Source organism: Solanum tuberosum, unplaced genomic scaffold, assembly GCF_000226075.1.
Source record: "Solanum tuberosum cultivar DM 1-3 516 R44 unplaced genomic scaffold, SolTub_3.0 scf00090, whole genome shotgun sequence".
NCBI classification, from domain to species: Eukaryota; Viridiplantae; Streptophyta; class Magnoliopsida; order Solanales; family Solanaceae; genus Solanum; species Solanum tuberosum.
The window spans coordinates 345,846-356,677 of NW_006239013.1; the positions used below are offsets into that span (position 1 = coordinate 345,846).

The window sequence follows — 10,832 nt, forward strand, 5'->3', positions numbered from 1 at the left end:
GGGTTGTCTCCTAGCTCTCAAAGTCGAAAAGTGCAGAATAAAGACGTTTTTGGGTTTATTTACGACCTTAAGTCACATCGGACCCGCCACAGCGGTCCAAACCCCGCTACAACGGCTCCGCCTTGGCGGCAGAAAACCTGCCCCAGTGGCTTGCACGGAACCAGTTGGCTATTTTAATAATTTCAAGACCCCCATTTCACAACACACCTTTAACCAATGATGCTTAGAAAATACCATTCACGCTAAGATCGATTTTGAGAGTTCTACTCACCCGAATTTAATTCCGTAAAGTCGTACGCATTCCTTAACATCTTAGCTATCTACTCATGTGATCAAAATCATAATTAGATCACCCAATTGTTACCAGATTTCTCTAGACTCGCCTGACTCCGATTTTGTCCAAATCTGGACTAGGCTAGGAAATTCCAAATTACTACTCAAAACTTTTCTGGCCCCAATTCTTTCCCCATTGGATTTTTCCCAACGACGGAATCAGGTCGTTACAATTGTGTCGACTTTGTCAGTAGATGAGCATATGAGTGTTAGTCAGTTCAAAGGAATGGAAATGGATCCTTCATAGTTCAATGGAAACCCCAGTGCAGATGCTTATGAGTTTTTGGAAGTTGAGATTGGTAGACTCTAATGAAGTTGATTTCACCGTTTTTAGGATGAATGATCTAGCCATGAATTAGTGAGTGTTTATGTTGAGGTTAGACCAACTGGGACACCTCCTTTTACTTGGAATCGATTTTAAAGGTATTTTTTGGAAAATAAATTGCTCCCTATAGTGTGAGAGAGGACAATACGATTCAATTTGAGAGGTTGTGACACGATGACATGTTCTTTACTGATTATGAGATTATATTCCATGCTTTATATTTCTATGGTTTGATGATACTACTACGGCTGAAAGGGCGAGGAGATTCACCAATGGACTTATTTATCTTATCCGCCTAGCTACGACTTTTGTTGGCTTCCAGAAGAGCTTTGATTCAAAGGGTGGTGGATTCCACCAAGTATATTGAGTGTATTGTGTGTTAGGACTATGATGAACGTGTGGGTAACTTAAGAGGCATTATGGTTCTGGAAGTTACGCTCATCTGGAGGCAGAGGTTACTTGAGCCTTGGGGTGAGGTCATCAACCTTAGTCCAATAGACTTATTCATTCAACCTCGGAGACGTTTGGATTTATTTATTTAGAATTTGAATTTGATCGATGTGATAAGGAGGTTAAAGAAAAATAATAATATTGTGTAACAAGAACACATGATGAAAATGAAAAATAATACACGAGAAAACAAAAATAATTAACTACTTAGTATATATTAATAGTCTAAGAGAAATTTTACATTATCATCGATATACTACCACTACAACAAAATAACTTAAAGCGGCAATAAATAGACACATTAATAAAGAGTGCTAAAGTCTTTACCGACATTAGTTAAGTGCGATTAGATTCAATGTCACTAAAGGCTTTAGGGACATATACAAAGAGTGTTAATTGCTGCTAAAAATACATATTTAGCGGCAATTGAGCTATTATTTTTAATTAATTGCCGCTAAAGATCATTTTTGATATAGTGTACATGCGTTAAGGGATGTAGCATGTCTTATTTTTCAATATACTGTTCACATTTTTATATAACTATGATTTAGTTTACTAGTGCAACAAATGTCAAAGTTTATAGCATAACATTTGCATGGTTTCGAATCACGTCCCAAGCATTAGCAATATGGGGATAGTCTGTGAGAGGTGCACCAATAGCAAAACGAATCATGTAAATTCCTCCAACCATTGTATGAGTCATATGAATAATACCACTTGAATTAATGGATTCCAATAACTTCTCATTGAACTCATTCACTCGCGCGTCATCATCAAATTCAAACCTATTTTGCAATGCCAAAGGTGAAACCCTAAAACACACCATAGAAAAAATTCTAGGGACCACAATTTCGAACCTTTCATCCATTGATATAAGTCCTTCAAAATGCTTAGCCATTTTGATATGACTTCTTATGAGTTTTTAATGTTGACTACACATGACATCGTCGCACAAACCATAACTTCAATGCTCTGAACCTCCGACTTAAAGTAATTTGCCAATTTTTGTAATCTACCACCTGTTGTATAGGCAAATCATCAACCTATTAAATTGGACCTTATAATAATTTGAACATAAGTTATACTCCCTCTGTCTCAATTTATGTGGTACATTTTGCTTTTCGAGAGTCAAACAGTTTAAGTTTGACTGGAAATATACCTATGGAATCTTCAATTTTTTTGAAATAAAATTTATATATTTGTAAACTACGTAAAAAGTACTATAAGTCACAATAATTAATAATTCAAAATGTTTAAAAGATCCATGAAAAACTTACGATAAAAAATAGATTAGTTTGAATCTCGAAATTTGGAAAGTGCCACATAAAATGAGACGGAGGGAGTATGTAAATTTATAGCCTCTACCTGTTGGGAGTCAAAAGCTTTGTTTCTCAAGTATTCAGGTGTAGTTGACAAGGCTTTTGTGAGTGAATTTGGATCTTTCACCCAAAGGCAACAACAATCCAACGTAGAAAATAACCATTTGTGTGCATTTAGACTAAAATAATTTGTATTTTCAATGCCATCAAGAAAATGTTGAAATTCTGGGCAAATGCATGCATTTGCCGCATACGCTGCATCAACATGTACCTGTGATATAAACAAAAAAAAAAGAGATGATCTCTCTGTTGAGATTCATCACATTTAGCTCTTAATCTAATTAGTATTAGTTGACAGATTAATTAGTAGTTAGTTAGTTAGTTGTTAAGAGTTAGTTATTTTTGTTTGTTAGAATAGTTTGTTATCTTGGAATATGTGCTGAGCTCATTTGTTATCTTGTATATATTGTAAAGGAACAGTTGAGATCAATTCAATAATTCAGTTTCCCCAATTCTTCAATCAGTCTCAAAGCTTTCTCTTCTTCTTCTTCTTCTTCTTCTTCTTCTTCTTCTTCTTCTTCTTCTTCTTCTTCTTCTTCTTCTTCTTCTTCTTCTTCTTCTTCTTCTTCTTCTTCTTCTTCTTCTTCTTCTTCTTCTTCTTCTTCTTCTTCTTCTTCTTCTTCTTCTTCTTCTTCTTCTTCTTCTTCTTCTTCTTCTTCTTCTTCTTCTTCTTCTTCTTCTTCTTCTTCTTCTTCTTCTTCTTCTTCTTCTTCTTCTTCTTCTTCTTCTTCTTCTTCTTCTTCTTCTTCTTCTTCTTCTTCTTCTTCTTCTTCTTCTTCTTCTTCTTCTTCTTCTTCTTCTTCTTCTTCTTCTTCTTCTTCTTCTTCTTCTTCTTCTTCTTCTTCTTCTTCTTCTTCTTCTTCTTCTTCTTCTTCTTCTTCTTCTTCTTCTTCTTCTTCTTCTTCTTCTTCTTCTTCTTCTTCTTCTTCTTCTTCTTCTTCTTCTTCTTCTTCTTCTTCTTCTTCTTCTTCTTCTTCTTCTTCTTCTTCTTCTTCTTCTTCTTCTTCTTCTTCTTCTTCTTCTTCTTCTTCTTCTTCTTCTTCTTCTTCTTCTTCTTCTTCTTCTTCTTCATGTTTCTCGAAGCTTCATCAATGGTGAACCAGGATTCACCTCAGCTTCTCTGAAATTCGCCATGGTATCAGAGTTGTAAGGTTCTCTCTTCCGCATCGATCATCCTCTCTCTTCGTTTCTTCTCTATTTTTGCTGAGGATTCTTCCACATCGATCATCTTCTCTTCTCGTTTCTTCTCTGTTTTTGTTGTTGATTGATATTCAGTAGCCATGGTACCCAAGCTTGATCAGGAAAGTGTTGATGCACCTCCAGTTCAGATTCAGGATCTCCCAATCCTATCCACTAATGCTCTCTACATGCATCCATCTGAGAATGCTGGATCTTCAATTGTTTCGGTTCTGTTTGATGGATCAGGCTATCGTTCCTGGAGACGAGCAATTCTCAGAGCTCTATCAGTGAAGAACAAAACAGGTTTTGTCAATGGAAAAATCGTGAAACCAAATCTCGATTCAGCTACTTTGGCTCAATGGGAACGATGTGATGATATGGTCACTTCGTGTCTTCTCAACTCACTCTCAAAAGATCTCGCTGATAGCCTGCAATACGTTAACAATGCAAAGGAGTTGTGGGATGAATTGGCTGATAGGTACGCTCAGACCAATGGTGAGAAACTGTACCAATTGCAGCGATAAATAACTAAATTGACTCAGGAAAATCTCGATGTCACTGGTTACTATACCAAAATGCGTAAGCTCTGGGAGGAACTTAGCACATTGGACACCAATTCTCAGTGCACATGTCTATGTAATTGTGATGGGAAAGCAAGGATGCACAAGGTTGAGCAAGACAGACGACTAATTCATTTTCTCATGGGTTTGAATGAAGTTTACACAATCGTTCGAGGCAGTATCCTGATGATGAATCCTTTGCCTACCATGGCAAGCCTTCTTCAGTCTAGTGCAGGAAGAAAAGCAAAGGAAAGTAAAGCCTCATGGTAAATTCAATCTGGAGTTCACTTCTTTACACGTGAATGCTGCCAGTACTAGTGTAAATTTCAGAACAAATTACACTCCACAGAGGAGCAATTGGGGAAGTAGCAGTGGAGGAAGCAAACCTCCAAATAAGTCTCATTTGTTTTGTGAGTATTGTAAGAAATATGTACATACAAGGGACAAGTGTTACAGGCTCCATGGTTTCCCTGAAGATTTCAAATTCACTAAATGCAAGAATGTTGCAGGAACAACAACTACTGCTCATGCTGGTCGTGAACACATGAACAATGGGAAAGGTCACGAAGGAAGTGAGGATAGATATGGTCATGAGAAGAAGAGTCCTGTCATTTCCAAACAACACCTTGAATAACTGATAAACTTGCTGGAAAACATTCACGTTCAAGGAGGAAATAGCAATGCAGATACAACTAGAGAGAATGCAAACACCTTTGGTGGAGCTATGAACTTTGCAGGTATTCTAACTTGTTCCTCTTCAACTGTTGATGTTAGTAAGCTGTCATGTAAATGTTCTCAATTTTCTGTTGACTCCTGGATAATAGATTCTGGTGCCTCAAATCACATGACTTTTAACAAATCTCTATTGACCAACATCAGACCATTACCTTACCCTTTTCTAGTAACATTACCCAATGTCTATAGAGTAAAAGTGACAAAAATTGGTGATGTTTGTTTAAATTCATCTTTAATCCTATATAAAGTCTTGTTTGTTCCTAGTTTCAAATTCAATCTCATTTCAGTTCATTGCTTAGTTTCTCACTTTAAAGGATCCATTAGTTTCAATTCTTCCCCTTGTTTGATGCAGGGCCCTTCAATGAAGATCCCTCTGGAGATTGGTAGAGCACAAAGAGGACTCTACTTCTTTTGTTCAAAATGTCATACTTCTTGTCCAAGCTCTGCAGTCCAAGCAAATGGATCACATATTTTTTCTTTCCCTGTTGTTTCTACTATTTTGAATTCTGCAACTTGTAGTTCTTTGAGTCCTAGTTCAAAATCATGTAACTCCTTGTGTGATATCTCTGACTTACCTTGTGATAAAAGGAATAAAAGTGCTTCTGTTTCTAATTTTGTGCCTTCATTATCATGCATGTCTCATGGGAATAATGTTGATCTCTTATGGCACAACAGGTTAGGCCATGTACCCTTTGTAAAGATGAAAGGAATTTCTGCCATTCCCATATCTTTTTCACCCAAACAACCTTTTGTATGTTCCATTTGTCCCATGGCTAGACAAACAAAATCCCCCTTCCCTACAAAAAGCACTTTCTCTAGTACCAAGCCTTTTGACCTTCTTCACTTAGATTTGTGGGGACCTTACCATGAAACAACTCACAATGGCTACAAATATTTTCTGACCACTGTGGATGACTTCAGCAGGTCAACATGGACACAACTTCTCTCCTGCAAAAGCAATACACTCCAAACTATAAAAACATGTGTATCCCTTATGGGAGACCAGTTCCAAACCACTGTTCAGTCCATCAGAACTGACAATGGATCAGAATTTGTAAATGCTAAAACAAATGCATATATTCAAAGTAAAGGCATAATACACCAAAAAACCTGCCCATACACACCACAACAAAATGGTGTAGTGGAAAGAAAACATAAACACCTTCTAGAAGTTGCAAGAGCACTATTGTATCAGTCCAAACTGCCTGTTAGATACTGGGGTGAGTGCATACTCACAACAACTTATTTGATTAACAGATTGCCTAATTCAACTCTCCATGACAAAACTCCTTTTGAGGCATTGTATGATAAAAAACCTCTCTATTCACACCTTAAATCTTTTGGTTGCCTATGTTTTCCTACAATCACAACTCATAAGCGAAAATTTGAGCCAAGATCTACACCCCACATTTTTGTAGGATATCCTTTCAACACAAAGGGGTACAAGGTTTTAGACTTGAGTACTAAAAGAATACATGTTTCCAAGGATGTGTCATTTTGTGAAAATGTTTTTCCTTTCTCTACTTCAGATCCAAATACTAGTTTTGTCACAATACTAAAGCAAATAATCACCAATTCTAATATGTCAAGTCCTGCTGATAATTTTATGTCAAGTCCTACTAATAATTCTTTTTACAAGGTTAATGTGTTGGATGATGACACCACTGATACTGTCACTAGTACTGTTTTGCCTAATCATGCTTACATACCTTCATCCTCTAACAATGATGTCTTACAAACACCTAGTGATTCTACAGTAGGTGTCTGTCCACAACCTCAGGAGATCCACAAGACCACACACCATTCCTTCATACCTTAAAGAATACTATTATTCCTTACCTTCAATACAACCTTCAACTTCATCATCATTATCACCCTCTTATTTTAACCATCATACATCTCTTACTGGTTTTAGTACAGACAGTCCACATCTTGTTAAGAACATTTCACATGACACTGAACCATCCTCAGATGAAGAGGCAGTGTTAGATCCTGCCTGGCAAATGGCAATGACATCAGAATTTGAGGCCTTATATGCTAACCATACTTGGGAACTTGTTAAGTTACCTACAGGGAAGAAAGCAATAGGGTGTAGATGGGTGTACAAAATCAAACACAAAGCTGATGGTTCAGTGGAAAGATACAAAGCTAGACTTGTGGTAAAGGGTTATACTCAGTATGCAGGTGTTGATTACAATGAGACATTTTCTCCAGTAGTGAAAATGACTACAGTTAGAACCTTAATCAGCATAGCTGTGAAAAAGGGTTGGGATATGTATCAATTGGATGTCAACAATATGCTTTCCTCCAAGGAGATTTATGTGAGGAAGTTTACATGACCACACCTCAAGGGCTTTTAGTAGAGGATACAAACCTATGTTGCAAACTCAAGAAATCTTTATATGGTCTCAAACAAGAAAGTAGACAATGGTATGATAAGTTGGCTCAAGTACTCATCTCAAGAGGGTATTCTCACTCAGACAGTGATTATTCCTTATTTTATAGAAAGACTGGTGCTTCTCTTGTATTTGTTGTTGTCTATGTTGATGATATAGTTTTAACAGGAACTGATGTTGGTGAAATAAGTTCTCTAAAGTGTTTCCTTCATGACAAATTCAAGATAAAAGATCAAGGGAAGCTTCACTACTTTCTGGGGTTAGAAATACTCTACAAAGACACTGGAGTTTTGATCTCACAGAGAAAGTTCACTACAAACCTATTGACAGAATTTGATTGTTCATCATGCAGACCAGTCCTGTCTCCTCTTGAATCCACAGTTAAACTCAAGGCAGATGAGGGGGTGTTGCTGAAAGACCCTATACATTATAGAAAGTTGGTAGGGAAATTGAACTTTTTGACACATACCAGGATAGACATAGCATTCAGTGTTCATCATCTTAGTCAGTTCCTTCAATCTCCTAGGGAACCACATCTGAAGGCTGCATATCATGTTCTCAGATACCTTATAAATGATCCTTGCTTAGGAATCTTCTTATCCAACGATAAAGATTGCACTATCACTGCTTATTGTGATTCAGATTGGGCTGCATGCCCTGATTCTAGAAGGTCAGTTAGTGGATACATTGTGTTAATGGGAGACAGTCCTATTTCTTGGAAATCTAAGAAGCAGACCTTATTTCTTTGTCCTCATCAGAAGCTGAATACAGAGCAGTCAGAAAAGTAGTGGGAGAATTGGTATGGTTGGAGACATTAGTGACTGAACTGCATATGCCATGTAACCTGCCCTTTCCTGTGTTTTGTGATAGTCAAGCAGTTGTTCATATAGCAAGAAATCCTGTGTTTCATGAAAGAACAAAGCATATAGAAGTGGATTGTCATTTTGGTAGGGGCAAGCTGCAGGAAGGCCTCGTTGTACTTCATCACATATCAACTGAGGAACAATTGGCTGATGTTTTGACCAAGCCCTTACCAAGCTCAAAGCATTCCATTCTTTTGCACAAGTTGGTTGTGAGCTACTCACCTCCAACTTGAGGGGGGGTGTTGAGATTCATCATATTTATCTCTTAATCTAATTAGTAATTAGTTGACAGATTAATTAGTAGTTAGTTAGTTAGTTGTTAAGAGTTGGTTAGTTTTGTTTGTTAGAATAGTTTGTTATCTTGGAATCTGTGCTAAGCTCATTTGTTATCTTGTATATATTGTAAAGGAACAGTTGAGATCAATTCAATAATTCAGTTTCCCTAATTCTTCAATTAGTCTCAAAGCTTTCTCTTCTTCTTCATGTTTCTCGAAGCTTCATCAATGGTGAACCAGGATTCACCTCAGCTTCTCTGAAATTCGACACTCTCTAACCGTTTATGTTCTTAAATGATATAGTCATGCATACAATATTTCAACGTACCCATGCAAATTCCATATTCTTTAGTGATTTCACAGAGTGGATGCAATGGATCAATAGTGGTTGTTGAAAGTGGTTGTTGAAGTAGTTCCAATAGTTTCACACAAGAATAAGGGCACTAATCCACCTTTTATGTCTTTTTGAATAGCTCCACGTAATGGTTTTGGACATAGGGAAAACTCAGTAGCTTTTGTTGTTGGGATAGCGCGATAATTTTCTGGTCTAATCCCATATATCTTGATAGACTTTTGGAAAGAAGAATAAGTTTGATCAGATGAATAAACTACTAGTTTGCCAATGTTCTCTCTTTCGATTTTTTCCAACATTTGATCTGTTGCAGTAACAATAGTGCACAACATAGCTTCACAAGTTGTACCTATTGGAAATAGTAAAAGGGTCATCTGAAAGCCAGTTAGAAAGAGAGTTATTCATGTAAGTATGAAAACTCGCTTAGCTAATTCTACCTCCGTCCCATTTTATGTGAGTTAGTTTGACTCGACACATAGTTTAAGAAAGAAATGAAACTTTTAAACCTTGTGGTCCAAAATGAATGATAGAAATAAATTTGTATGGTTGTAAATCATTTCATTAAAGGTAAAATAGACATTTTATTAATAAATTGTTACTTAATATAGAAATATGTCATTCTTTTTAGGATTGACTAAAATAGAAAGTAAGTCACATAAATTGAGACAGAGGGGAGTATTATTTTGGTAGCATTTTAGTAGTTTTGTATGAAATTCAACATATCAAGTATGGTGTGTATTTGTTATTTTACAATCTAATATATCATGTTTGGACAATTCAATAATTATTACTAGTAGGCATGCATTTGGACAATCTTGAAATTGTATTTGAATTTAAATTTATTTCATTATTTCACTTGAAATATTTGGAAGTTATCTTGTATAACGCCTCCACCACCACCAGAAAAAAGGTATGTGTTAGGTAGATTAATAAATTTCCCAAGGCAATCCATTACAATATTCTCTAGCTCAGTAGCAGCTGGTGATGCTATTCAACTAAATCCAACCACATTAAGACCAACACTAAGCATTTCACCTATATAGAATTCCAGCACTACTTGAAATACAAGGGAAATATGCAAAGAAATTTGGACTCTGCCAATGTGTCAACCCTGAAAAAATATCCTTTTTGACATCTTCGAGTATTTTATCAATTTATTCGGGTTGATTTGGGGCCGAATCAGGTAATAATTTTTTAAGATAGCCAGGTTTAACTTGACTACGAATGGGGTAATTTTGAATGTTGTGAAAGTAGTCCGCTAGAAAATCAACCATCATATGTCCTTGCTTTCTGAATTCCTCAGGGTCTAGAAGAGTACTACTACTTCTGTTGCTTGACAATTCACCATCATGTTCATGTTCATGTTCTGGGATGATTTTTGTAGTACTACTCATTATTATAGATTTTATTGTGAGGTGTTGACAAAAGGCTGAATAGCCCCATGCTATATAGCTTTCAATATTAATTATTTTGGGAAAATGATATGAAAAATACTCTAACTTTGGCCGAAATTATTGTTACGATACCAAACTTTATGGAGGACCTTTTACCCCTTGCACCATTTTAATAGTGTATTTTAAAGATATATATGTGCCCACGTGGACACATTACTATTTATAATGATGCAATATTTATGATGTCCACGTGGGAACATGTACACCTTTAAAATACACTATTAAATAGTGCAAGGGGTAAAAGGTCCTTTCCAAAGTTTGGTATTGTTACAACAATTTCGGTCAAAGTTAGAATATATTTCAGACATTTTTCCCTAATTATTTACTAGAGCAATTATATATGATTTTTTCCCTAAAAAAGATATCAACACGAATAAGTACAAGCAATGGGGCTAGACCTTACCTTACCAATTCTAATGAAGTACCTAGCTAATGCTACTAACTAACAAGCATGTAGTAAATAAGAGCTAGAAAGAACTAAGTATTTTGTGACCACCACAGAGTTTGTAATGCACTCCATGATGATATTAC

The 10,832-nt window shown here is 36.2% G+C and overlaps 1 pseudogene; it reads right to left on the minus strand.

Moving 5' to 3' along the window:
* Positions 1-1,685: 1,685 nt before the first annotated feature.
* LOC102589002 (tyrosine decarboxylase 1-like) lies at positions 1,686-10,241 on the minus strand (annotated as a pseudogene).
* Positions 10,242-10,832: the final 591 nt, after the last annotated feature.